Below are 26,477 nucleotides of genomic sequence, written 5' to 3'. Positions count from 1 at the left end.
TCTTTGGCTTCCACAAATCAGGCTTGAGTCCCTCCAGTTGGTGTTCCCTCACAAACCGAACCACGTCTCCGTAGAACCATGGCGCCGTCCAGTTGTAGGGGAAGGAGCTGTCCCACTTGTCCCAGCCTAACCGTCTCCAAAGGGGGAGCAGGAAGAAGCGAGACATGGACCCACCCGCGGAACCTCTCTTGACTCGCAGAGTTCGGCGAACGCAGTCACATACGAAGGAGGATCGCAGGAGGGTGGGGATATCGGGTACGCCCTTCCCACCCTTGCGAGGATCCTTGTACATGATGCTCCGCTTTACTCTGTCCATCTTGGATCCCCAGACAAAACGAAACACCGTCCTGGTAATGGCCCTGCACACGGTGGCAAGGGGGGGCCAGGCCTGGGCCGTGTACTGCAGCACGGGCAGTACCTCGTTACGCAGGACCAGTGCTTTGCCCTCACAGGTGAGGCGTCTGAGGCTCCACAGACCGATCCGTTGGGTGATCTTGGTCAAGCGTTCCTCCCAGGACTTGAGGGCTGCTCCTTCCTTCCCGAACCAGACTCCAAGAACCTTGATGAAATCCGGCTGGATGCTGAAAGGGAAGGGGGCGGAAGAGGCCGGCTGCCAGTCCCCGAAGAGCATGGCTTCCGACTTCCCGCAGTTGACTTTGGCTCCCGAAGCCCGTCCGAAGGTCTCACAGGTCTGGACGAGGGTGTCGACTGAGCGCCGGTCCGCGCAGAAGACGGTCACGTCGTCCATGTAGAGCGAGCACTTGACCTCGAAGCGTTCTGGTCCTGGTGCGGTGATCCCTCTGATCTCTCCATTCCGCCGGATAGCCTCTGCAAAGAGTTCTATAACACAAACAAAAAGAAGAGGTGACAGAGGACAGCCTTGTCTGACCCCTGAGAGGACCGGGAAGGGGTCAGTCTTCCAGCCGTTTACCAACACCGAGCTGTGAATATCAAAATACATTAGTTGGACATACAAGCAAAACATGTTCCCCAAACCTAACCTGTGCAGAGCTTTGCCCAGGAACTCATGGGAAACACGGTCGAAGGCCTTTTCCTGATCCAACGAGATCAGGGCTGCGTGCACCCGGCGGGCTTTGATGTACTCGACCGTGTCCCGCATGAGAGCCAGGCTGTCTGCGATGCGACGTCCGGGGATGCCGCAGGTCTGATCCGGGTGGATGATCCGTCCGATAACAGTCTTCAATCTCGTTGCCATCGTCTTGGCCAGGATCTTGTAGTCGACGTTCAGAAGGGTGATGGGACGCCAATTCTTCAGGTCGCACCTCTCTCCTTTACGCTTGTACAGGATCGTGACCATTCCTTCCCTCAGAGATGGAGGCATTCTGCCCTCCACCACCATCTCCTCATACAGCCCTAACAGGTCCGGACAGATTAGGTCTCCCAGCGCTACATAGAGCTCTGCTGGGAGGCCGTCACTGCCCGGTGTCCTGCCAGAACTAAAGGATTTGGCGGCCGAGAGCAGCTCGTCCACCGTCAGAGGAACATCCATGGCCGCCGCGTCTGCAGGGTCAAGATGGTTAGTGATACCTGACAGGAACTTATCGGCGGCCTCGGGGTCAGTAGTCTTGCGGGCGTAGAGTTCGCTGTAGAAGTCGCTGACGACCTTCATCACGTTCTCTTTCCCGCGTCGCATGCTTCCACTCTCGTCTCGTAGTTCATTCATGGGCGTGTGACCGGCGTGGAGTTTCCTGAAAAAGAACGAGTTACATTTCTCACCCTTCTCCAGGTTCTCCACTTTGGAACGGAAGACAATTCGCTCGGACTCCTCCTCGAAGTGCCTTTTCAGGCTCCTCTTAGTCTCCTCCAGCTCCTCTCTCACGTCCCAGCCACATCGAAGAAGGTCCTGCAGGGAACGCAGCTCACGCTGGAGTCTCCTGAAGTCCCTCCTCTTCAGACACGCCTGTTGTTGACTCTTTGCCTGAAAGAAGAAACGGAACTCGAGTTTAACGTATTCCCACCAGTCAGAAACAGACTGGAAGCCCGCCTTGTAGGCCCGCCACGTGGAGTAGGCAGCTCTAAGCTCCTCCAGAATCTCACCCTTTTCCAGCAGAGAGCAGTTCAGCTTCCAGGAGCCCGGGCCAATGGGGAAGCCATGGCCCAGCACACCTTGAAAGTGAATGGCTCTGTGGTCAGAGAAGAAGCAGGGGACCATCGAGTGCCCACTCCGCCCAACCGCCCGAGAGGTAAACACAAAGTCAATCCTGGAACGCAGCGAGCCATCGGATCGGCACCATGAATAGTTCACGGATCCGTGTCCGATGGAGCCAACAACGTCCACAAGAGAGGCTTCGGTCACCATCTCAATGAGCAGTTTGGATGTGACGTCCAACTTGGCAGCCGTTCCTGAACTGCGTCCGTCCTCCTCAATCGGGCAGTTGAAATCCCCGGCCATCACTACCGTCCTGGCGGTAGCGAGCTGAGGGCGCAGGGCTTGGAGGAGCTCCAGTCGATCGCTCTTCACAGGAGAAGCATACACATTGATGAACCTGACAGGTTCTCCCGCCCAGGTGCCATCCACGAGCAGTAACCTGCCGCAGACGATTTCCTGAACAGAGTCCAATGTGAAGGCGCTTCCCCTGATCAGCACGGCGACCCCCGCGGACCTACAGTCGCCTCCGCCGGACCAGTAGGATGGGCCATGGGTCCACTCCCTGGCCAGATGGTTGAAGGACCTAGAGGAGGGAAGGGAGCATTCCTGCAGGAAAAATACATCACTAGACTGAGTGTTAAGGAACGCAAAAATTGTCTGACGTCGGAACTTGTCTCTGATGCTCCTAACATTAATGGAAAAGATGTTAATGTTAGCAGTCATTGGAGGAAAGAGAAAGTTAGCGCAGGCGGTGTGCCTTAGTTACCACTCCGGTCGGGTGGTTCTTCCTCTTTGGCACCTGCTGGTAAGGGTATCTCCAGCAGACCCTCTTCTTCTAGCTGATCGAGCAGGGATGGTGCCTCAGTGGCTTCCGACTCCTCCATTTCTTCTTCGGCCACAAGGGACTCCACCATCTGCTCCAACACGTCCGGTTCTGGGAGGAGGCCATCCTCCTCTTCCTGGGGTGGGTTAAGGTCCACAATGAACAGCTTGGAAGGTTCTGCGACAGGACTATCTTCCACCTTCCTTTTCCTTTGGCCTGTACCTGAGGAGACAAGAGCTGGAAAATCCTCCTCGGTGAAAAGTGCAAGAGTGCTGAGGCCCTCTGCTCTCATGGTCTGGGGAGGGAGAGTGGGCTTTGGGGGGGGGGTGAGGAGACCAGCTGAGGAGTAGGGAAATGAGGTGGAGGTAGTGGAATCCTCAGTAGGGTTGGCCGGGGGGGGAGGGGTTTGGACAGGGGTGACAGGGGGGGGGGACCAGGGGGGGGGGCAGCAGTTTTCTTACCCTTCTTTTCCCTGGACTCCGTGGCTGCTGGGGCATCGGCTGGAGCCACGGTCGCCGGGTTCTTGGCCGCCTTGTCCTTGGCCTCTGTGGCCTTGGTCGTAGCTGCCTTGGTCGACGAAGCTGTGACTACCCGATACTGGGTCGCCGCGGCAACCCTTGCCCAGGATTTCTCCCGCTGTGGGCAGTCCTTGTAAAGGTGGTCCGCCTGTCCACATAGGTTGCAAGTCTTCTTCTTTGGGCAGTCCTTGGAGCTGTGTCCTGTCACCCGGCAAACCCTGCAGGCGTCCTCCTTGCAGGTCTTCATCGAATGCCCTTTCCCGCCACATTTCCTGCAGTTGTGTGGCATGTCCGGGTAGTAGATGAGACCATAGGAGTTTCCCAGAGAGAATGTCGGGGGCAGGTGCTGGAGACCATCCTCGGATGCTGGTTCCCTGTGGAGTCGAACGGTTACTGACCACTTACCCGTCCAGAATCCGTTGCCGTTAAGGATGTGGGATGGCTCCCTCACCACTGTGCAGAGACGTCCCAGGAACGTGGAGATGTCTCTTCCTGGGGTGTGCGGGTTCCGCATGGAGACCGTGATCCTCTTCTCATCCCTCTGTATAGGACAGGATCCTAAAAAAGAATGAAAAGGGGAGTCCGGCATCGCTGCGTTCATCGCCTCCCAGTATCTCCTGCAGGCATTCACCGTGGCAAAGGTTACCAGAAAAATGCCAGTCATGAAGGTCTGGACACTCAGGGTTTCCGCCCTGGAGAAGCCCTGATCCAGAATCATCTTCTTGCAGAACACGTCGCTGGACATGTCCGGCAACCTACCATCCACCGCCTTTAGCTTCAGGGCGACCGTCTGCCGCATCCAAGGCTCCAGGGTTGGAGCCTTTTCAGGCGGCGTCCGGGCTCCCTCCGGCTGGCTGGCGTCGGAGGTGGGGGCCTCTTGGGCCGAAGAAGCCTCTGGATGAGCCTTCCTGGAGGTCCCTGGGTCCTGAGCCTTCCTGGCTGCCTTCTCTGGCTTGCTTGCCATGGCTGGTTCCTGCTTGAGTTCCCGGAGCTGGATCTTGGATTCTTCTCCGGGTGTCTTCTCCCGCTGTGTTCCTCCTCGAAGTTCCTCTGGTCTCCCCAAGTCTTCTCCGAGCCTTCGTCTTCTTGCTTCTTTCTTCCAAGCTCTTCTTCCGTCCGATCTCCCTCTTCCGGTCTCGGCTGGGCTTCGGAGCTTGTCTCCCTGATCGTCTCTCGTCAAGTGTAGCTAGCTCAGTTTGTTCTGATAAGAACAGATACTACACTTGATCTTAGCCAAAAGGCCGAGAAGCGATAACCAGAATTGGTTTGGGCCTCGAGTGGCACCCTGGCCTATGCCGGACACATCTTAGGGAGAGAGAGCGAGAGGGAGACAAACCCACGCCTACACAAGACATTTTGTCACCCAAGCCAACCCTTGAAAAGGCTGCTTTGCAGAGCAAAAACAAGAAGAATGGTGCGTTTTGCAGCCGCCGCCCACTGCAATGAATCTGAATAACTCCTCCTTTAGGGCGCAAGCAACTCCCCTCCCCCTTGCAGTCTTTCCAATTCACGATACAAAAAGACGGACAGGACAGGTTGCCTGACTTTCCGTCACTGCCACCCTTTGCCATCCTTACCCGTAGAAAGCCCTTTCATCATCCCCAAACCCTAATCTTTTCCCTTTCCTTCCCAGCCCCCAAACCCTGCCCTCTGTACCTTTCTCACCACCCGCTTCCCTTCTCCTGTCATCCCCCTACCACCCAGGAAAAAAAGAGATTGCCCCCTCCTTCCACTAGCCCACCCTCCCACCCAAAGAACAACTTCTTCTGCGCAGCTTGTTTTCTAGGCAGCAGCGCTATTGTGATGTCATCGGGGGGCATTGTGACAAGCCGCCAGTGTTCCGTCTCTTCATGTTGTGCACTGTTCAAACCGAAAATACATCAACAGGCAGGCTACAGAAAAGCTTACTAACAAAGGTTAGAGAGGGGCTTTCTCAGAGGGCTTTTTACAGTTTGTCTATTCCCAATTAGCCGGTTTAGTATACTTAATGAAAGTACTAATTCTTTCATAGGCCGCCCATTCTTAGTATTTGACGTTCAGGTAACAACAGGTAACTTTATTTGGAGTGGAAGCAGAGAGATAACACCAGATGCCAATTGTAGATCCTCTCACACCTGTGGTCACTGCAGCATCTGACTCCACTTTGTCCAAAAGGGATCTATTCCATTCAATTACACATGATCTAGATTAGACTGACAACAAGATACTGCACGGGACATAGCAGAGTTGGTGAAGTTGAGTGGTGATGAGTTTGCTATTTGGATGAATAAAGCAAGTAAAAAGTGTGTTAGATAAAAATTCATTTCAATTCGCTAATCGGGCTAATATGAATCAGGTGAATCGAGTTCTGCTTTTGGAAACTGGGTTAAGAAGGGGTGCACCGTTCCTGGAGGTACTGCAATACCAGGTCAATGCGTGGAGTGGACAGAGCAAGCTCTTTTTCCATCTCCCTGTTCTAAAAATCCATTTAATATATGGTCCCCAGATAGGGGACGTATCAGATATTAAACTGATAAGAACAGATACTACACTTGATCTTAGCCAAAAGGCCGAGAAGCGATAACCAGAATTGGTTTGGGCCTCGAGTGGCACCCTGGCCTATGCCGGACACATCTTAGGGAGAGAGAGCGAGAGGGAGACAAACCCACGCCTACACAAGACATTTTGTCACCCAAGCCAACCCTTGAAAAGGCTGCTTTGCAGAGCAAAAACAAGAAGAATGGTGCGTTTTGCAGCCGCCGCCCACTGCAATGAATCTGAATAACTCCTCCTTTAGGGCGCAAGCAACTCCCCTCCCCCTTGCAGTCTTTCCAATTCACGATACAAAAAGACGGACAGGACAGGTTGCCTGACTTTCCGTCACTGCCACCCTTTGCCATCCTTACCCGTAGAAAGCCCTTTCATCATCCCCAAACCCTAATCTTTTCCCTTTCCTTCCCAGCCCCCAAACCCTGCCCTCTGTACCTTTCTCACCACCCGCTTCCCTTCTCCTGTCATCCCCCTACCACCCGGGAAAAAAAGAGATTGCCCCCTCCTTCCACTAGCCCACCCTCCCACCCAAAGAACAACTTCTTCTGCGCAGCTTGTTTTCTAGGCAGCAGCGCTATTGTGATGTCATCGGGGGGCATTGTGACAAGCCGCCAGTGTTCCGTCTCTTCATGTTGTGCACTGTTCAAACCGAAAATACATCAACAGGCAGGCTACAGAAAAGCTTACTAACAAAGGTTAGAGAGGGGCTTTCTCAGAGGGCTTTTTACAGTTTGTCTATTCCCAATTAGCCGGTTTAGTATACTTAATGAAAGTACTAATTCTTTCATAGGCCGCCCATTCTTAGTATTTGACGTTCAGGTAACAACAGGTAACTTTATTTGGAGTGGAAGCAGAGAGATAACACCAGATGCCAATTGTAGATCCTCTCACACCTGTGGTCACTGCAGCATCTGACTCCACTTTGTCCAAAAGGGATCTATTCCATTCAATTACACATGATCTAGATTAGACTGACAACAAGATACTGCACGGGACATAGCAGAGTTGGTGAAGTTGAGTGGTGATGAGTTTGCTATTTGGATGAATAAAGCAAGTAAAAAGTGTGTTAGATAAAAATTCATTTCAATTCGCTAATCGGGCTAATATGAATCAGGTGAATCGAGTTCTGCTTTTGGAAACTGGGTTAAGAAGGGGTGCACCGTTCCTGGAGGTACTGCAATACCAGGTCAATGCGTGGAGTGGACAGAGCAAGCTCTTTTTCCATCTCCCTGTTCTAAAAATCCATTTAATATATGGTCCCCAGATAGGGGACGTATCAGATATTAAACTGATAAGAACAGATACTACACTTGATCTTAGCCAAAAGGCCGAGAAGCGATAACCAGAATTGGTTTGGGCCTCGAGTGGCACCCTGGCCTATGCCGGACACATCTTAGGGAGAGAGAGCGAGAGGGAGACAAACCCACGCCTACACAAGACATTTTGTCACCCAAGCCAACCCTTGAAAAGGCTGCTTTGCAGAGCAAAAACAAGAAGAATGGTGCGTTTTGCAGCCGCCGCCCACTGCAATGAATCTGAATAACTCCTCCTTTAGGGCGCAAGCAACTCCCCTCCCCCTTGCAGTCTTTCCAATTCACGATACAAAAAGACGGACAGGACAGGTTGCCTGACTTTCCGTCACTGCCACCCTTTGCCATCCTTACCCGTAGAAAGCCCTTTCATCATCCCCAAACCCTAATCTTTTCCCTTACCTTCCCAGCCCCCAAACCCTGCCCTCTGTACCTTTCTCACCACCCGCTTCCCTTCTCCTGTCATCCCCCTACCACCCGGGAAAAAAAGAGATTGCCCCCTCCTTCCACTAGCCCACCCTCCCACCCAAAGAACAACTTCTTCTGCGCAGCTTGTTTTCTAGGCAGCAGCGCTATTGTGATGTCATCGGGGGGCATTGTGACAAGCCGCCAGTGTTCCGTCTCTTCATGTTGTGCACTGTTCAAACCGAAAATACATCAACAGGCAGGCTACAGAAAAGCTTACTAACAAAGGTTAGAGAGGGGCTTTCTCAGAGGGCTTTTTACAGTTTGTCTATTCCCAATTAGCCGGTTTAGTATACTTAATGAAAGTACTAATTCTTTCATAGGCCGCCCATTCTTAGTATTTGACGTTCAGGTAACAACAGGTAACTTTATTTGGAGTGGAAGCAGAGAGATAACACCAGATGCCAATTGTAGATCCTCTCACACCTGTGGTCACTGCAGCATCTGACTCCACTTTGTCCAAAAGGGATCTATTCCATTCAATTACACATGATCTAGATTAGACTGACAACAAGATACTGCACGGGACATAGCAGAGTTGGTGAAGTTGAGTGGTGATGAGTTTGCTATTTGGATGAATAAAGCAAGTAAAAAGTGTGTTAGATAAAAATTCATTTCAATTCGCTAATCGGGCTAATATGAATCAGGTGAATCGAGTTCTGCTTTTGGAAACTGGGTTAAGAAGGGGTGCACCGTTCCTGGAGGTACTGCAATACCAGGTCAATGCGTGGAGTGGACAGAGCAAGCTCTTTTTCCATCTCCCTGTTCTAAAAATCCATTTAATATATGGTCCCCAGATAGGGGACGTATCAGATATTAAACTGATAAGAACAGATACTACACTTGATCTTAGCCAAAAGGCCGAGAAGCGATAACCAGAATTGGTTTGGGCCTCGAGTGGCACCCTGGCCTATGCCGGACACATCTTAGGGAGAGAGAGCGAGAGGGAGACAAACCCACGCCTACACAAGACATTTTGTCACCCAAGCCAACCCTTGAAAAGGCTGCTTTGCAGAGCAAAAACAAGAAGAATGGTGCGTTTTGCAGCCGCCGCCCACTGCAATGAATCTGAATAACTCCTCCTTTAGGGCGCAAGCAACTCCCCTCCCCCTTGCAGTCTTTCCAATTCACGATACAAAAAGACGGACAGGACAGGTTGCCTGACTTTCCGTCACTGCCACCCTTTGCCATCCTTACCCGTAGAAAGCCCTTTCATCATCCCCAAACCCTAATCTTTTCCCTTTCCTTCCCAGCCCCCAAACCCTGCCCTCTGTACCTTTCTCACCACCCGCTTCCCTTCTCCTGTCATCCCCCTACCACCCGGGAAAAAAAGAGATTGCCCCCTCCTTCCACTAGCCCACCCTCCCACCCAAAGAACAACTTCTTCTGCGCAGCTTGTTTTCTAGGCAGCAGCGCTATTGTGATGTCATCGGGGGGCATTGTGACAAGCCGCCAGTGTTCCGTCTCTTCATGTTGTGCACTGTTCAAACCGAAAATACATCAACAGGCAGGCTACAGAAAAGCTTACTAACAAAGGTTAGAGAGGGGCTTTCTCAGAGGGCTTTTTACAGTTTGTCTATTCCCAATTAGCCGGTTTAGTATACTTAATGAAAGTACTAATTCTTTCATAGGCCGCCCATTCTTAGTATTTGACGTTCAGGTAACAACAGGTAACTTTATTTGGAGTGGAAGCAGAGAGATAACACCAGATGCCAATTGTAGATCCTCTCACACCTGTGGTCACTGCAGCATCTGACTCCACTTTGTCCAAAAGGGATCTATTCCATTCAATTACACATGATCTAGATTAGACTGACAACAAGATACTGCACGGGACATAGCAGAGTTGGTGAAGTTGAGTGGTGATGAGTTTTCTATTTGGATGAATAAAGCAAGTAAAAAGTGTGTTAGATAAAAATTCATTTCAATTCGCTAATCGGGCTAATATGAATCAGGTGAATCGAGTTCTGCTTTTGGAAACTGGGTTAAGAAGGGGTGCACCGTTCCTGGAGGTACTGCAATACCAGGTCAATGCGTGGAGTGGACAGAGCAAGCTCTTTTTCCATCTCCCTGTTCTAAAAATCCATTTAATATATGGTCCCCAGATAGGGGACGTATCAGATATTAAACTGATAAGAACAGATACTACACTTGATCTTAGCCAAAAGGCCGAGAAGCGATAACCAGAATTGGTTTGGGCCTCGAGTGGCACCCTGGCCTATGCCGGACACATCTTAGGGAGAGAGAGCGAGAGGGAGACAAACCCACGCCTACACAAGACATTTTGTCACCCAAGCCAACCCTTGAAAAGGCTGCTTTGCAGAGCAAAAACAAGAAGAATGGTGCGTTTTGCAGCCGCCGCCCACTGCAATGAATCTGAATAACTCCTCCTTTAGGGCGCAAGCAACTCCCCTCCCCCTTGCAGTCTTTCCAATTCACGATACAAAAAGACGGACAGGACAGGTTGCCTGACTTTCCGTCACTGCCACCCTTTGCCATCCTTACCCGTAGAAAGCCCTTTCATCATCCCCAAACCCTAATCTTTTCCCTTTCCTTCCCAGCCCCCAAACCCTGCCCTCTGTACCTTTCTCACCACCCGCTTCCCTTCTCCTGTCATCCCCCTACCACCCGGGAAAAAAAGAGATTGCCCCCTCCTTCCACTAGCCCACCCTCCCACCCAAAGAACAACTTCTTCTGCGCAGCTTGTTTTCTAGGCAGCAGCGCTATTGTGATGTCATCGGGGGGCATTGTGACAAGCCGCCAGTGTTCCGTCTCTTCATGTTGTGCACTGTTCAAACCGAAAATACATCAACAGGCAGGCTACAGAAAAGCTTACTAACAAAGGTTAGAGAGGGGCTTTCTCAGAGGGCTTTTTACAGTTTGTCTATTCCCAATTAGCCGGTTTAGTATACTTAATGAAAGTACTAATTCTTTCATAGGCCGCCCATTCTTAGTATTTGACGTTCAGGTAACAACAGGTAACTTTATTTGGAGTGGAAGCAGAGAGATAACACCAGATGCCAATTGTAGATCCTCTCACACCTGTGGTCACTGCAGCATCTGACTCCACTTTGTCCAAAAGGGATCTATTCCATTCAATTACACATGATCTAGATTAGACTGACAACAAGATACTGCACGGGACATAGCAGAGTTGGTGAAGTTGAGTGGTGATGAGTTTGCTATTTGGATGAATAAAGCAAGTAAAAAGTGTGTTAGATAAAAATTCATTTCAATTCGCTAATCGGGCTAATATGAATCAGGTGAATCGAGTTCTGCTTTTGGAAACTGGGTTAAGAAGGGGTGCACCGTTCCTGGAGGTACTGCAATACCAGGTCAATGCGTGGAGTGGACAGAGCAAGCTCTTTTTCCATCTCCCTGTTCTAAAAATCCATTTAATATATGGTCCCCAGATAGGGGACGTATCAGATATTAAACTGATAAGAACAGATACTACACTTGATCTTAGCCAAAAGGCCGAGAAGCGATAACCAGAATTGGTTTGGGCCTCGAGTGGCACCCTGGCCTATGCCGGACACATCTTAGGGAGAGAGAGCGAGAGGGAGACAAACCCACGCCTACACAAGACATTTTGTCACCCAAGCCAACCCTTGAAAAGGCTGCTTTGCAGAGCAAAAACAAGAAGAATGGTGCGTTTTGCAGCCGCCGCCCACTGCAATGAATCTGAATAACTCCTCCTTTAGGGCGCAAGCAACTCCCCTCCCCCTTGCAGTCTTTCCAATTCACGATACAAAAAGACGGACAGGACAGGTTGCCTGACTTTCCGTCACTGCCACCCTTTGCCATCCTTACCCGTAGAAAGCCCTTTCATCATCCCCAAACCCTAATCTTTTCCCTTTCCTTCCCAGCCCCCAAACCCTGCCCTCTGTACCTTTCTCACCACCCGCTTCCCTTCTCCTGTCATCCCCCTACCACCCGGGAAAAAAAGAGATTGCCCCCTCCTTCCACTAGCCCACCCTCCCACCCAAAGAACAACTTCTTCTGCGCAGCTTGTTTTCTAGGCAGCAGCGCTATTGTGATGTCATCGGGGGGCATTGTGACAAGCCGCCAGTGTTCCGTCTCTTCATGTTGTGCACTGTTCAAACCGAAAATACATCAACAGGCAGGCTACAGAAAAGCTTACTAACAAAGGTTAGAGAGGGGCTTTCTCAGAGGGCTTTTTACAGTTTGTCTATTCCCAATTAGCCGGTTTAGTATACTTAATGAAAGTACTAATTCTTTCATAGGCCGCCCATTCTTAGTATTTGACGTTCAGGTAACAACAGGTAACTTTATTTGGAGTGGAAGCAGAGAGATAACACCAGATGCCAATTGTAGATCCTCTCACACCTGTGGTCACTGCAGCATCTGACTCCACTTTGTCCAAAAGGGATCTATTCCATTCAATTACACATGATCTAGATTAGACTGACAACAAGATACTGCACGGGACATAGCAGAGTTGGTGAAGTTGAGTGGTGATGAGTTTGCTATTTGGATGAATAAAGCAAGTAAAAAGTGTGTTAGATAAAAATTCATTTCAATTCGCTAATCGGGCTAATATGAATCAGGTGAATCGAGTTCTGCTTTTGGAAACTGGGTTAAGAAGGGGTGCACCGTTCCTGGAGGTACTGCAATACCAGGTCAATGCGTGGAGTGGACAGAGCAAGCTCTTTTTCCATCTCCCTGTTCTAAAAATCCATTTAATATATGGTCCCCAGATAGGGGACGTATCAGATATTAAACTGATAAGAACAGATACTACACTTGATCTTAGCCAAAAGGCCGAGAAGCGATAACCAGAATTGGTTTGGGCCTCGAGTGGCACCCTGGCCTATGCCGGACACATCTTAGGGAGAGAGAGCGAGAGGGAGACAAACCCACGCCTACACAAGACATTTTGTCACCCAAGCCAACCCTTGAAAAGGCTGCTTTGCAGAGCAAAAACAAGAAGAATGGTGCGTTTTGCAGCCGCCGCCCACTGCAATGAATCTGAATAACTCCTCCTTTAGGGCGCAAGCAACTCCCCTCCCCCTTGCAGTCTTTCCAATTCACGATACAAAAAGACGGACAGGACAGGTTGCCTGACTTTCCGTCACTGCCACCCTTTGCCATCCTTACCCGTAGAAAGCCCTTTCATCATCCCCAAACCCTAATCTTTTCCCTTTCCTTACCAGCCCCCAAACCCTGCCCTCTGTACCTTTCTCACCACCCGCTTCCCTTCTCCTGTCATCCCCCTACCACCCGGGAAAAAAAGAGATTGCCCCCTCCTTCCACTAGCCCACCCTCCCACCCAAAGAACAACTTCTTCTGCGCAGCTTGTTTTCTAGGCAGCAGCGCTATTGTGATGTCATCGGGGGGCATTGTGACAAGCCGCCAGTGTTCCGTCTCTTCATGTTGTGCACTGTTCAAACCGAAAATACATCAACAGGCAGGCTACAGAAAAGCTTACTAACAAAGGTTAGAGAGGGGCTTTCTCAGAGGGCTTTTTACAGTTTGTCTATTCCCAATTAGCCGGTTTAGTATACTTAATGAAAGTACTAATTCTTTCATAGGCCGCCCATTCTTAGTATTTGACGTTCAGGTAACAACAGGTAACTTTATTTGGAGTGGAAGCAGAGAGATAACACCAGATGCCAATTGTAGATCCTCTCACACCTGTGGTCACTGCAGCATCTGACTCCACTTTGTCCAAAAGGGATCTATTCCATTCAATTACACATGATCTAGATTAGACTGACAACAAGATACTGCACGGGACATAGCAGAGTTGGTGAAGTTGAGTGGTGATGAGTTTGCTATTTGGATGAATAAAGCAAGTAAAAAGTGTGTTAGATAAAAATTCATTTCAATTCGCTAATCGGGCTAATATGAATCAGGTGAATCGAGTTCTGCTTTTGGAAACTGGGTTAAGAAGGGGTGCACCGTTCCTGGAGGTACTGCAATACCAGGTCAATGCGTGGAGTGGACAGAGCAAGCTCTTTTTCCATCTCCCTGTTCTAAAAATCCATTTAATATATGGTCCCCAGATAGGGGACGTATCAGATATTAAACTGATAAGAACAGATACTACACTTGATCTTAGCCAAAAGGCCGAGAAGCGATAACCAGAATTGGTTTGGGCCTCGAGTGGCACCCTGGCCTATGCCGGACACATCTTAGGGAGAGAGAGCGAGAGGGAGACAAACCCACGCCTACACAAGACATTTTGTCACCCAAGCCAACCCTTGAAAAGGCTGCTTTGCAGAGCAAAAACAAGAAGAATGGTGCGTTTTGCAGCCGCCGCCCACTGCAATGAATCTGAATAACTCCTCCTTTAGGGCGCAAGCAACTCCCCTCCCCCTTGCAGTCTTTCCAATTCACGATACAAAAAGACGGACAGGACAGGTTGCCTGACTTTCCGTCACTGCCACCCTTTGCCATCCTTACCCGTAGAAAGCCCTTTCATCATCCCCAAACCCTAATCTTTTCCCTTTCCTTCCCAGCCCCCAAACCCTGCCCTCTGTACCTTTCTCACCACCCGCTTCCCTTCTCCTGTCATCCCCCTACCACCCGGGAAAAAAAGAGATTGCCCCCTCCTTCCACTAGCCCACCCTCCCACCCAAAGAACAACTTCTTCTGCGCAGCTTGTTTTCTAGGCAGCAGCGCTATTGTGATGTCATCGGGGGGCATTGTGACAAGCCGCCAGTGTTCCGTCTCTTCATGTTGTGCACTGTTCAAACCGAAAATACATCAACAGGCAGGCTACAGAAAAGCTTACTAACAAAGGTTAGAGAGGGGCTTTCTCAGAGGGCTTTTTACAGTTTGTCTATTCCCAATTAGCCGGTTTAGTATACTTAATGAAAGTACTAATTCTTTCATAGGCCGCCCATTCTTAGTATTTGACGTTCAGGTAACAACAGGTAACTTTATTTGGAGTGGAAGCAGAGAGATAACACCAGATGCCAATTGTAGATCCTCTCACACCTGTGGTCACTGCAGCATCTGACTCCACTTTGTCCAAAAGGGATCTATTCCATTCAATTACACATGATCTAGATTAGACTGACAACAAGATACTGCACGGGACATAGCAGAGTTGGTGAAGTTGAGTGGTGATGAGTTTGCTATTTGGATGAATAAAGCAAGTAAAAAGTGTGTTAGATAAAAATTCATTTCAATTCGCTAATCGGGCTAATATGAATCAGGTGAATCGAGCTCTGCTTTTGGAAACTGGGTTAAGAAGGGGTGCACCGTTCCTGGAGGTACTGCAATACCAGGTCAATGCGTGGAGTGGACAGAGCAAGCTCTTTTTCCATCTCCCTGTTCTAAAAATCCATTTAATATATGGTCCCCAGATAGGGGACGTATCAGATATTAAACTGATAAGAACAGATACTACACTTGATCTTAGCCAAAAGGCCGAGAAGCGATAACCAGAATTGGTTTGGGCCTCGAGTGGCACCCTGGCCTATGCCGGACACATCTTAGGGAGAGAGAGCGAGAGGGAGACAAACCCACGCCTACACAAGACATTTTGTCACCCAAGCCAACCCTTGAAAAGGCTGCTTTGCAGAGCAAAAACAAGAAGAATGGTGCGTTTTGCAGCCGCCGCCCACTGCAATGAATCTGAATAACTCCTCCTTTAGGGCGCAAGCAACTCCCCTCCCCCTTGCAGTCTTTCCAATTCACGATACAAAAAGACGGACAGGACAGGTTGCCTGACTTTCCGTCACTGCCACCCTTTGCCATCCTTACCCGTAGAAAGCCCTTTCATCATCCCCAAACCCTAATCTTTTCCCTTTCCTTCCCAGCCCCCAAACCCTGCCCTCTGTACCTTTCTCACCACCCGCTTCCCTTCTCCTGTCATCCCCCTACCACCCGGGAAAAAAAGAGATTGCCCCCTCCTTCCACTAGCCCACCCTCCCACCCAAAGAACAACTTCTTCTGCGCAGCTTGTTTTCTAGGCAGCAGCGCTATTGTGATGTCATCGGGGGGCATTGTGACAAGCCGCCAGTGTTCCGTCTCTTCATGTTGTGCACTGTTCAAACCGAAAATACATCAACAGGCAGGCTACAGAAAAGCTTACTAACAAAGGTTAGAGAGGGGCTTTCTCAGAGGGCTTTTTACAGTTTGTCTATTCCCAATTAGCCGGTTTAGTATACTTAATGAAAGTACTAATTCTTTCATAGGCCGCCCATTCTTAGTATTTGACGTTCAGGTAACAACAGGTAACTTTATTTGGAGTGGAAGCAGAGAGATAACACCAGATGCCAATTGTAGATCCTCTCACACCTGTGGTCACTGCAGCATCTGACTCCACTTTGTCCAAAAGGGATCTATTCCATTCAATTACACATGATCTAGATTAGACTGACAACAAGATACTGCACGGGACATAGCAGAGTTGGTGAAGTTGAGTGGTGATGAGTTTGCTATTTGGATGAATAAAGCAAGTAAAAAGTGTGTTAGATAAAAATTCATTTCAATTCGCTAATCGGGCTAATATGAATCAGGTGAATCGAGTTCTGCTTTTGGAAACTGGGTTAAGAAGGGGTGCACCGTTCCTGGAGGTACTGCAATACCAGGTCAATGCGTGGAGTGGACAGAGCAAGCTCTTTTTCCATCTCCCTGTTCTAAAAATCCATTTAATATATGGTCCCCAGATAGGGGACGTATCAGATATTAAACTGATAAGAACAGATACTACACTTGATCTTAGCCAAAAGGCCGAGAAGCGATAACCAGAATTGGTTTGGGCCTCGAGTGGCACCCTGGCCTATGCCGGACACATCTTAGGGAGAGAGAGCGAGAGGGAGACAAACCCACGCCTACACAAGACATTTTGTCACCCAAGCCAACCCTTGAAAAGGCTGCTTTGCAGAGCAAAAACAAGAAGAATGGTGCGTTTTGCAGCCGCCGCCCACTGCAATGAATCTGAATAACTCCTCCTTTAGGGCGCAAGCAACTCCCCTCCCCCTTGCAGTCTTTCCAATTCACGATACAAAAAGACGGACAGGACAGGTTGCCTGACTTTCCGTCACTGCCACCCTTTGCCATCCTTACCCGTAGAAAGCCCTTTCATCATCCCCAAACCCTAATCTTTTCCCTTTCCTTCCCAGCCCCCAAACCCTGCCCTCTGTACCTTTCTCACCACCCGCTTCCCTTCTCCTGTCATCCCCCTACCACCCGGGAAAAAAAGAGATTGCCCCCTCCTTCCACTAGCCCACCCTCCCACCCAAAGAACAACTTCTTCTGCGCAGCTTGTTTTCTAGGCAGCAGCGCTATTGTGATGTCATCGGGGGGCATTGTGACAAGCCGCCAGTGTTCCGTCTCTTCATGTTGTGCACTGTTCAAACCGAAAATACATCAACAGGCAGGCTACAGAAAAGCTTACTAACAAAGGTTAGAGAGGGGCTTTCTCAGAGGGCTTTTTACAGTTTGTCTATTCCCAATTAGCCGGTTTAGTATACTTAATGAAAGTACTAATTCTTTCATAGGCCGCCCATTCTTAGTATTTGACGTTCAGGTAACAACAGGTAACTTTATTTGGAGTGGAAGCAGAGAGATAACACCAGATGCCAATTGTAGATCCTCTCACACCTGTGGTCACTGCAGCATCTGACTCCACTTTGTCCAAAAGGGATCTATTCCATTCAATTACACATGATCTAGATTAGACTGACAACAAGATACTGCACGGGACATAGCAGAGTTGGTGAAGTTGAGTGGTGATGAGTTTGCTATTTGGATGAATAAAGCAAGTAAAAAGTGTGTTAGATAAAAATTCATTTCAATTCGCTAATCGGGCTAATATGAATCAGGTGAATCGAGTTCTGCTTTTGGAAACTGGGTTAAGAAGGGGTGCACCGTTCCTGGAGGTACTGCAATACCAGGTCAATGCGTGGAGTGGACAGAGCAAGCTCTTTTTCCATCTCCCTGTTCTAAAAATCCATTTAATATATGGTCCCCAGATAGGGGACGTATCAGATATTAAACTGATAAGAACAGATACTACACTTGATCTTAGCCAAAAGGCCGAGAAGCGATAACCAGAATTGGTTTGGGCCTCGAGTGGCACCCTGGCCTATGCCGGACACATCTTAGGGAGAGAGAGCGAGAGGGAGACAAACCCACGCCTACACAAGACATTTTGTCACCCAAGCCAACCCTTGAAAAGGCTGCTTTGCAGAGCAAAAACAAGAAGAATGGTGCGTTTTGCAGCCGCCGCCCACTGCAATGAATCTGAATAACTCCTCCTTTAGGGCGCAAGCAACTCCCCTCCCCCTTGCAGTCTTTCCAATTCACGATACAAAAAGACGGACAGGACAGGTTGCCTGACTTTCCGTCACTGCCACCCTTTGCCATCCTTACCCGTAGAAAGCCCTTTCATCATCCCCAAACCCTAATCTTTTCCCTTTCCTTCCCAGCCCCCAAACCCTGCCCTCTGTACCTTTCTCACCACCCGCTTCCCTTCTCCTGTCATCCCCCTACCACCCGGGAAAAAAAGAGATTGCCCCCTCCTTCCACTAGCCCACCCTCCCACCCAAAGAACAACTTCTTCTGCGCAGCTTGTTTTCTAGGCAGCAGCGCTATTGTGATGTCATCGGGGGGCATTGTGACAAGCCGCCAGTGTTCCGTCTCTTCATGTTGTGCACTGTTCAAACCGAAAATACATCAACAGGCAGGCTACAGAAAAGCTTACTAACAAAGGTTAGAGAGGGGCTTTCTCAGAGGGCTTTTTACAGTTTGTCTATTCCCAATTAGCCGGTTTAGTATACTTAATGAAAGTACTAATTCTTTCATAGGCCGCCCATTCTTAGTATTTGACGTTCAGGTAACAACAGGTAACTTTATTTGGAGTGGAAGCAGAGAGATAACACCAGATGCCAATTGTAGATCCTCTCACACCTGTGGTCACTGCAGCATCTGACTCCACTTTGTCCAAAAGGGATCTATTCCATTCAATTACACATGATCTAGATTAGACTGACAACAAGATACTGCACGGGACATAGCAGAGTTGGTGAAGTTGAGTGGTGATGAGTTTGCTATTTGGATGAATAAAGCAAGTAAAAAGTGTGTTAGATAAAAATTCATTTCAATTCGCTAATCGGGCTAATATGAATCAGGTGAATCGAGTTCTGCTTTTGGAAACTGGGTTAAGAAGGGGTGCACCGTTCCTGGAGGTACTGCAATACCAGGTCAATGCGTGGAGTGGACAGAGCAAGCTCTTTTTCCATCTCCCTGTTCTAAAAATCCATTTAATATATGGTCCCCAGATAGGGGACGTATCAGATATTAAACTGATAAGAACAGATACTACACTTGATCTTAGCCAAAAGGCCGAGAAGCGATAACCAGAATTGGTTTGGGCCTCGAGTGGCACCCTGGCCTATGCCGGACACATCTTAGGGAGAGAGAGCGAGAGGGAGACAAACCCACGCCTACACAAGACATTTTGTCACCCAAGCCAACCCTTGAAAAGGCTGCTTTGCAGAGCAAAAACAAGAAGAATGGTGCGTTTTGCAGCCGCCGCCCACTGCAATGAATCTGAATAACTCCTCCTTTAGGGCGCAAGCAACTCCCCTCCCCCTTGCAGTCTTTCCAATTCACGATACAAAAAGACGGACAGGACAGGTTGCCTGACTTTCCGTCACTGCCACCCTTTGCCATCCTTACCCGTAGAAAGCCCTTTCATCATCCCCAAACCCTAATCTTTTCCCTTTCCTTCCCAGCCCCCAAACCCTGCCCTCTGTACCTTTCTCACCACCCGCTTCCCTTCTCCTGTCATCCCCCTACCACCCGGGAAAAAAAGAGATTGCCCCCTCCTTCCACTAGCCCACCCTCCCACCCAAAGAACAACTTCTTCTGCGCAGCTTGTTTTCTAGGCAGCAGCGCTATTGTGATGTCATCGGGGGGCATTGTGACAAGCCGCCAGTGTTCCGTCTCTTCATGTTGTGCACTGTTCAAACCGAAAATACATCAACAGGCAGGCTACAGAAAAGCTTACTAACAAAGGTTAGAGAGGGGCTTTCTCAGAGGGCTTTTTACAGTTTGTCTATTCCCAATTAGCCGGTTTAGTATACTTAATGAAAGTACTAATTCTTTCATAGGCCGCCCATTCTTAGTATTTGACGTTCAGGTAACAACAGGTAACTTTATTTGGAGTGGAAGCAGAGAGATAACACCAGATGCCAATTGTAGATCCTCTCACACCTGTGGTCACTGCAGCATCTGACTCCACTTTGTCCAAAAGGGATCTATTCCATTCAATTACACATGATCTAGATTAGACTGACAACAAGATACTGCACGGGACATAGCAGAGTTGGTGAAGTTGAGTGGTGATGAGTTTGCTATTTGGATGAATAAAGCAAGTAAAAAGTGTGTTAGATAAAAATTCATTTCAATTCGCTAATCGGGCTAATATGAATCAGGTGAATCGAGTTCTGCTTTTGGAAACTGGGTTAAGAAGGGGTGCACCGTTCCTGGAGGTACTGCAATACCAGGTCAATGCGTGGAGTGGACAGAGCAAGCTCTTTTTCCATCTCCCTGTTCTAAAAATCCATTTAATATATGGTCCCCAGATAGGGGACGTATCAGATATTAAACTGATAAGAACAGATACTACACTTGATCTTAGCCAAAAGGCCGAGAAGCGATAACCAGAATTGGTTTGGGCCTCGAGTGGCACCCTGGCCTATGCCGGACACATCTTAGGGAGAGAGAGCGAGAGGGAGACAAACCCACGCCTACACAAGACATTTTGTCACCCAAGCCAACCCTTGAAAAGGCTGCTTTGCAGAGCAAAAACAAGAAGAATGGTGCGTTTTGCAGCCGCCGCCCACTGCAATGAATCTGAATAACTCCTCCTTTAGGGCGCAAGCAACTCCCCTCCCCCTTGCAGTCTTTCCAATTCACGATACAAAAAGACGGACAGGACAGGTTGCCTGACTTTCCGTCACTGCCACCCTTTGCCATCCTTACCCGTAGAAAGCCCTTTCATCATCCCCAAACCCTAATCTTTTCCCTTTCCTTCCCAGCCCCCAAACCCTGCCCTCTGTACCTTTCTCACCACCCGCTTCCCTTCTCCTGTCATCCCCCTACCACCCGGGAAAAAAAGAGATTGCCCCCTCCTTCCACTAGCCCACCCTCCCACCCAAAGAACAACTTCTTCTGCGCAGCTTGTTTTCTAGGCAGCAGCGCTATTGTGATGTCATCGGGGGGCATTGTGACAAGCCGCCAGTGTTCCGTCTCTTCATGTTGTGCACTGTTCAAACCGAAAATACATCAACAGGCAGGCTACAGAAAAGCTTACTAACAAAGGTTAGAGAGGGGCTTTCTCAGAGGGCTTTTTACAGTTTGTCTATTCCCAATTAGCCGGTTTAGTATACTTAATGAAAGTACTAATTCTTTCATAGGCCGCCCATTCTTAGTATTTGACGTTCAGGTAACAACAGGTAACTTTATTTGGAGTGGAAGCAGAGAGATAACACCAGATGCCAATTGTAGATCCTCTCACACCTGTGGTCACTGCAGCATCTGACTCCACTTTGTCCAAAAGGGATCTATTCCATTCAATTACACATGATCTAGATTAGACTGACAACAAGATACTGCACGGGACATAGCAGAGTTGGTGAAGTTGAGTGGTGATGAGTTTGCTATTTGGATGAATAAAGCAAGTAAAAAGTGTGTTAGATAAAAATTCATTTCAATTCGCTAATCGGGCTAATATGAATCAGGTGAATCGAGTTCTGCTTTTGGAAACTGGGTTAAGAAGGGGTGCACCGTTCCTGGAGGTACTGCAATACCAGGTCAATGCGTGGAGTGGACAGAGCAAGCTCTTTTTCCATCTCCCTGTTCTAAAAATCCATTTAATATATGGTCCCCAGATAGGGGACGTATCAGATATTAAACTGATAAGAACAGATACTACACTTGATCTTAGCCAAAAGGCCGAGAAGCGATAACCAGAATTGGTTTGGGCCTCGAGTGGCACCCTGGCCTATGCCGGACACATCTTAGGGAGAGAGAGCGAGAGGGAGACAAACCCACGCCTACACAAGACATTTTGTCACCCAAGCCAACCCTTGAAAAGGCTGCTTTGCAGAGCAAAAACAAGAAGAATGGTGCGTTTTGCAGCCGCCGCCCACTGCAATGAATCTGAATAACTCCTCCTTTAGGGCGCAAGCAACTCCCCTCCCCCTTGCAGTCTTTCCAATTCACGATACAAAAAGACGGACAGGACAGGTTGCCTGACTTTCCGTCACTGCCACCCTTTGCCATCCTTACCCGTAGAAAGCCCTTTCATCATCCCCAAACCCTAATCTTTTCCCTTTCCTTCCCAGCCCCCAAACCCTGCCCTCTGTACCTTTCTCACCACCCGCTTCCCTTCCCCTGTCATCCCCCTACCACCCGGGAAAAAAAGAGATTGCCCCCTCCTTCCACTAGCCCACCCTCCCACCCAAAGAACAACTTCTTCTGCGCAGCTTGTTTTCTAGGCAGCAGCGCTATTGTGATGTCATCGGGGGGCATTGTGACAAGCCGCCAGTGTTCCGTCTCTTCATGTTGTGCACTGTTCAAACCGAAAATACATCAACAGGCAGGCTACAGAAAAGCTTACTAACAAAGGTTAGAGAGGGGCTTTCTCAGAGGGCTTTTTACAGTTTGTCTATTCCCAATTAGCCGGTTTAGTATACTTAATGAAAGTACTAATTCTTTCATAGGCCGCCCATTCTTAGTATTTGACGTTCAGGTAACAACAGGTAACTTTATTTGGAGTGGAAGCAGAGAGATAACACCAGATGCCAATTGTAGATCCTCTCACACCTGTGGTCACTGCAGCATCTGACTCCACTTTGTCCAAAAGGGATCTATTCCATTCAATTACACATGATCTAGATTAGACTGACAACAAGATACTGCACGGGACATAGCAGAGTTGGTGAAGTTGAGTGGTGATGAGTTTGCTATTTGGATGAATAAAGCAAGTAAAAAGTGTGTTAGATAAAAATTCATTTCAATTCGCTAATCGGGCTAATATGAATCAGGTGAATCGAGTTCTGCTTTTGGAAACTGGGTTAAGAAGGGGTGCACCGTTCCTGGAGGTACTGCAATACCAGGTCAATGCGTGGAGTGGACAGAGCAAGCTCTTTTTCCATCTCCCTGTTCTAAAAATCCATTTAATATATGGTCCCCAGATAGGGGACGTATCAGATATTAAACTGATAAGAACAGATACTACACTTGATCTTAGCCAAAAGGCCGAGAAGCGATAACCAGAATTGGTTTGGGCCTCGAGTGGCACCCTGGCCTATGCCGGACACATCTTAGGGAGAGAGAGCGAGAGGGAGACAAACCCACGCCTACACAAGACATTTTGTCACCCAAGCCAACCCTTGAAAAGGCTGCTTTGCAGAGCAAAAACAAGAAGAATGGTGCGTTTTGCAGCCGCCGCCCACTGCAATGAATCTGAATAACTCCTCCTTTAGGGCGCAAGCAACTCCCCTCCCCCTTGCAGTCTTTCCAATTCACGATACAAAAAGACGGACAGGACAGGTTGCCTGACTTTCCGTCACTGCCACCCTTTGCCATCCTTACCCGTAGAAAGCCCTTTCATCATCCCCAAACCCTAATCTTTTCCCTTTCCTTCCCAGCCCCCAAACCCTGCCCTCTGTACCTTTCTCACCACCCGCTTCCCTTCTCCTGTCATCCCCCTACCACCCGGGAAAAAAAGAGATTGCCCCCTCCTTCCACTAGCCCACCCTCCCACCCAAAGAACAACTTCTTCTGCGCAGCTTGTTTTCTAGGCAGCAGCGCTATTGTGATGTCATCGGGGGGCATTGTGACAAGCCGCCAGTGTTCCGTCTCTTCATGTTGTGCACTGTTCAAACCGAAAATACATCAACAGGCAGGCTACAGAAAAGCTTACTAACAAAGGTTAGAGAGGGGCTTTCTCAGAGGGCTTTTTACAGTTTGTCTATTCCCAATTAGCCGGTTTAGTATACTTAATGAAAGTACTAATTCTTTCATAGGCCGCCCATTCTTAGTATTTGACGTTCAGGTAACAACAGGTAACTTTATTTGGAGTGGAAGCAGAGAGATAACACCAGATGCCAATTGTAGATCCTCTCACACCTGTGGTCACTGCAGCATCTGACTCCACTTTGTCCAAAAGGGATCTATTCCATTCAATTACACATGATCTAGATTAGACTGACAACAAGATACTGCACGGGACATAGCAGAGTTGGTGAAGTTGAGTGGTGATGAGTTTGCTATTTGGATGAATAAAGCAAGTAAAAAGTGTGTTAGATAAAAATTCATTTCAATTCGCTAATCGGGCTAATATGAATCAGGTGAATCGAGTTCTGCTTTTGGAAACTGGGTTAAGAAGGGGTGCACCGTTCCTGGAGGTACTGCAATACCAGGTCAATGCGTGGAGTGGACAGAGCAAGCTCTTTTTCCATCTCCCTGTTCTAAAAATCCATTTAATATATGGTCCCCAGATAGGGGACGTATCAGATATTAAACTGATAAGAACAGATACTACACTTGATCTTAGCCAAAAGGCCGAGAAGCGATAACCAGAATTGGTTTGGGCCTCGAGTGGCACCCTGGCCTATGCCGGACACATCTTAGGGAGAGAGAGCGAGAGGGAGACAAACCCACGCCTACACAAGACATTTTGTCACCCAAGCCAACCCTTGAAAAGGCTGCTTTGCAGAGCAAAAACAAGAAGAATGGTGCGTTTTGCAGCCGCCGCCCACTGCAATGAATCTGAATAACTCCTCCTTTAGGGCGCAAGCAACTCCCCTCCCCCTTGCAGTCTTTCCAATTCACGATACAAAAAGACGGACAGGACAGGTTGCCTGACTTTCCGTCACTGCCACCCTTTGCCATCCTTACCCGTAGAAAGCCCTTTCATCATCCCCAAACCCTAATCTTTTCCCTTTCCTTCCCAGCCCCCAAACCCTGCCCTCTGTACCTTTCTCACCACCCGCTTCCCTTCTCCTGTCATCCCCCTACCACCCGGGAAAAAAAGAGATTGCCCCCTCCTTCCACTAGCCCACCCTCCCACCCAAAGAACAACTTCTTCTGCGCAGCTTGTTTTCTAGGCAGCAGCGCTATTGTGATGTCATCGGGGGGCATTGTGACAAGCCGCCAGTGTTCCGTCTCTTCATGTTGTGCACTGTTCAAACCGAAAATACATCAACAGGCAGGCTACAGAAAAGCTTACTAACAAAGGTTAGAGAGGGGCTTTCTCAGAGGGCTTTTTACAGTTTGTCTATTCCCAATTAGCCGGTTTAGTATACTTAATGAAAGTACTAATTCTTTCATAGGCCGCCCATTCTTAGTATTTGACGTTCAGGTAACAACAGGTAACTTTATTTGGAGTGGAAGCAGAGAGATAACACCAGATGCCAATTGTAGATCCTCTCACACCTGTGGTCACTGCAGCATCTGACTCCACTTTGTCCAAAAGGGATCTATTCCATTCAATTACACATGATCTAGATTAGACTGACAACAAGATACTGCACGGGACATAGCAGAGTTGGTGAAGTTGAGTGGTGATGAGTTTGCTATTTGGATGAATAAAGCAAGTAAAAAGTGTGTTAGATAAAAATTCATTTCAATTCGCTAATCGGGCTAATATGAATCAGGTGAATCGAGTTCTGCTTTTGGAAACTGGGTTAAGAAGGGGTGCACCGTTCCTGGAGGTACTGCAATACCAGGTCAATGCGTGGAGTGGACAGAGCAAGCTCTTTTTCCATCTCCCTGTTCTAAAAATCCATTTAATATATGGTCCCCAGATAGGGGACGTATCAGATATTAAACTGATAAGAACAGATACTACACTTGATCTTAGCCAAAAGGCCGAGAAGCGATAACCAGAATTGGTTTGGGCCTCGAGTGGCACCCTGGCCTATGCCGGACACATCTTAGGGAGAGAGAGCGAGAGGGAGACAAACCCACGCCTACACAAGACATTTTGTCACCCAAGCCAACCCTTGAAAAGGCTGCTTTGCAGAGCAAAAACAAGAAGAATGGTGCGTTTTGCAGCCGCCGCCCACTGCAATGAATCTGAATAACTCCTCCTTTAGGGCGCAAGCAACTCCCCTCCCCCTTGCAGTCTTTCCAATTCACGATACAAAAAGACGGACAGGACAGGTTGCCTGACTTTCCGTCACTGCCACCCTTTGCCATCCTTACCCGTAGAAAGCCCTTTCATCATCCCCAAACCCTAATCTTTTCCCTTTCCTTCCCAGCCCCCAAACCCTGCCCTCTGTACCTTTCTCACCACCCGCTTCCCTTCTCCTGTCATCCCCCTACCACCCGGGAAAAAAAGAGATTGCCCCCTCCTTCCACTAGCCCACCCTCCCACCCAAAGAACAACTTCTTCTGCGCAGCTTGTTTTCTAGGCAGCAGCGCTATTGTGATGTCATCGGGGGGCATTGTGACAAGCCGCCAGTGTTCCGTCTCTTCATGTTGTGCACTGTTCAAACCGAAAATACATCAACAGGCAGGCTACAGAAAAGCTTACTAACAAAGGTTAGAGAGGGGCTTTCTCAGAGGGCTTTTTACAGTTTGTCTATTCCCAATTAGCCGGTTTAGTATACTTAATGAAAGTACTAATTCTTTCATAGGCCGCCCATTCTTAGTATTTGACGTTCAGGTAACAACAGGTAACTTTATTTGGAGTGGAAGCAGAGAGATAACACCAGATGCCAATT

At 48.6% G+C, this 26,477-nt stretch overlaps 16 non-coding genes and 1 pseudogene across 16 annotated transcripts; all 17 read right to left on the bottom strand.

Moving 5' to 3' along the window:
* Nucleotides 1–4,614: 4,614 nt before the first annotated feature.
* On the bottom strand, nt 4,615–4,704 carry LOC142278202 (U2 spliceosomal RNA; annotated as a pseudogene).
* A 1,117-nt stretch (nt 4,705–5,821) lies between these two features.
* Nucleotides 5,822–6,012, bottom strand: LOC142278210 (U2 spliceosomal RNA). Its single transcript, XR_012741244.1, has one exon. It is a non-coding gene; the product is annotated as a U2 spliceosomal RNA (small nuclear RNA).
* Nucleotides 6,013–7,129: 1,117 nt separating this feature from the next.
* LOC142278209 (U2 spliceosomal RNA) lies at nt 7,130–7,320 on the bottom strand. Its single transcript, XR_012741243.1, has one exon. It is a non-coding gene; the product is annotated as a U2 spliceosomal RNA (small nuclear RNA).
* Nucleotides 7,321–8,437: 1,117 nt separating this feature from the next.
* Nucleotides 8,438–8,628, bottom strand: LOC142278201 (U2 spliceosomal RNA). The gene has a single exon (XR_012741242.1). It is a non-coding gene; the product is annotated as a U2 spliceosomal RNA (small nuclear RNA).
* Nucleotides 8,629–9,745: 1,117 nt separating this feature from the next.
* LOC142278189 (U2 spliceosomal RNA) lies at nt 9,746–9,936 on the bottom strand. Its single transcript, XR_012741234.1, has one exon. It is a non-coding gene; the product is annotated as a U2 spliceosomal RNA (small nuclear RNA).
* A 1,117-nt stretch (nt 9,937–11,053) lies between these two features.
* Nucleotides 11,054–11,244, bottom strand: LOC142278177 (U2 spliceosomal RNA). The gene has a single exon (XR_012741223.1). It is a non-coding gene; the product is annotated as a U2 spliceosomal RNA (small nuclear RNA).
* A 1,117-nt stretch (nt 11,245–12,361) lies between these two features.
* On the bottom strand, nt 12,362–12,552 carry LOC142278165 (U2 spliceosomal RNA). The gene has a single exon (XR_012741214.1). It is a non-coding gene; the product is annotated as a U2 spliceosomal RNA (small nuclear RNA).
* Nucleotides 12,553–13,669: 1,117 nt separating this feature from the next.
* LOC142278153 (U2 spliceosomal RNA) lies at nt 13,670–13,860 on the bottom strand. Its single transcript, XR_012741203.1, has one exon. It is a non-coding gene; the product is annotated as a U2 spliceosomal RNA (small nuclear RNA).
* Nucleotides 13,861–14,977: 1,117 nt separating this feature from the next.
* Nucleotides 14,978–15,168, bottom strand: LOC142278140 (U2 spliceosomal RNA). Its single transcript, XR_012741191.1, has one exon. It is a non-coding gene; the product is annotated as a U2 spliceosomal RNA (small nuclear RNA).
* Nucleotides 15,169–16,285: 1,117 nt separating this feature from the next.
* On the bottom strand, nt 16,286–16,476 carry LOC142278128 (U2 spliceosomal RNA). The gene has a single exon (XR_012741180.1). It is a non-coding gene; the product is annotated as a U2 spliceosomal RNA (small nuclear RNA).
* A 1,117-nt stretch (nt 16,477–17,593) lies between these two features.
* On the bottom strand, nt 17,594–17,784 carry LOC142278115 (U2 spliceosomal RNA). Its single transcript, XR_012741169.1, has one exon. It is a non-coding gene; the product is annotated as a U2 spliceosomal RNA (small nuclear RNA).
* A 1,117-nt stretch (nt 17,785–18,901) lies between these two features.
* Nucleotides 18,902–19,092, bottom strand: LOC142278102 (U2 spliceosomal RNA). Its single transcript, XR_012741158.1, has one exon. It is a non-coding gene; the product is annotated as a U2 spliceosomal RNA (small nuclear RNA).
* Nucleotides 19,093–20,209: 1,117 nt separating this feature from the next.
* Nucleotides 20,210–20,400, bottom strand: LOC142278090 (U2 spliceosomal RNA). The gene has a single exon (XR_012741147.1). It is a non-coding gene; the product is annotated as a U2 spliceosomal RNA (small nuclear RNA).
* Nucleotides 20,401–21,517: 1,117 nt separating this feature from the next.
* On the bottom strand, nt 21,518–21,708 carry LOC142278078 (U2 spliceosomal RNA). The gene has a single exon (XR_012741136.1). It is a non-coding gene; the product is annotated as a U2 spliceosomal RNA (small nuclear RNA).
* A 1,117-nt stretch (nt 21,709–22,825) lies between these two features.
* On the bottom strand, nt 22,826–23,016 carry LOC142278066 (U2 spliceosomal RNA). Its single transcript, XR_012741125.1, has one exon. It is a non-coding gene; the product is annotated as a U2 spliceosomal RNA (small nuclear RNA).
* A 1,117-nt stretch (nt 23,017–24,133) lies between these two features.
* On the bottom strand, nt 24,134–24,324 carry LOC142278054 (U2 spliceosomal RNA). The gene has a single exon (XR_012741114.1). It is a non-coding gene; the product is annotated as a U2 spliceosomal RNA (small nuclear RNA).
* Nucleotides 24,325–25,441: 1,117 nt separating this feature from the next.
* LOC142278042 (U2 spliceosomal RNA) lies at nt 25,442–25,632 on the bottom strand. The gene has a single exon (XR_012741103.1). It is a non-coding gene; the product is annotated as a U2 spliceosomal RNA (small nuclear RNA).
* Nucleotides 25,633–26,477: the final 845 nt, after the last annotated feature.

This window comes from Anomaloglossus baeobatrachus, unplaced genomic scaffold, assembly GCF_048569485.1.
Source record: "Anomaloglossus baeobatrachus isolate aAnoBae1 unplaced genomic scaffold, aAnoBae1.hap1 Scaffold_416, whole genome shotgun sequence".
In the NCBI taxonomy this organism is placed as follows: domain Eukaryota; kingdom Metazoa; phylum Chordata; class Amphibia; order Anura; family Aromobatidae; genus Anomaloglossus; species Anomaloglossus baeobatrachus.
Note: the sequence above shows the minus strand (reverse complement) of the source record. Positions and strands in the feature narration are given on the sequence as shown.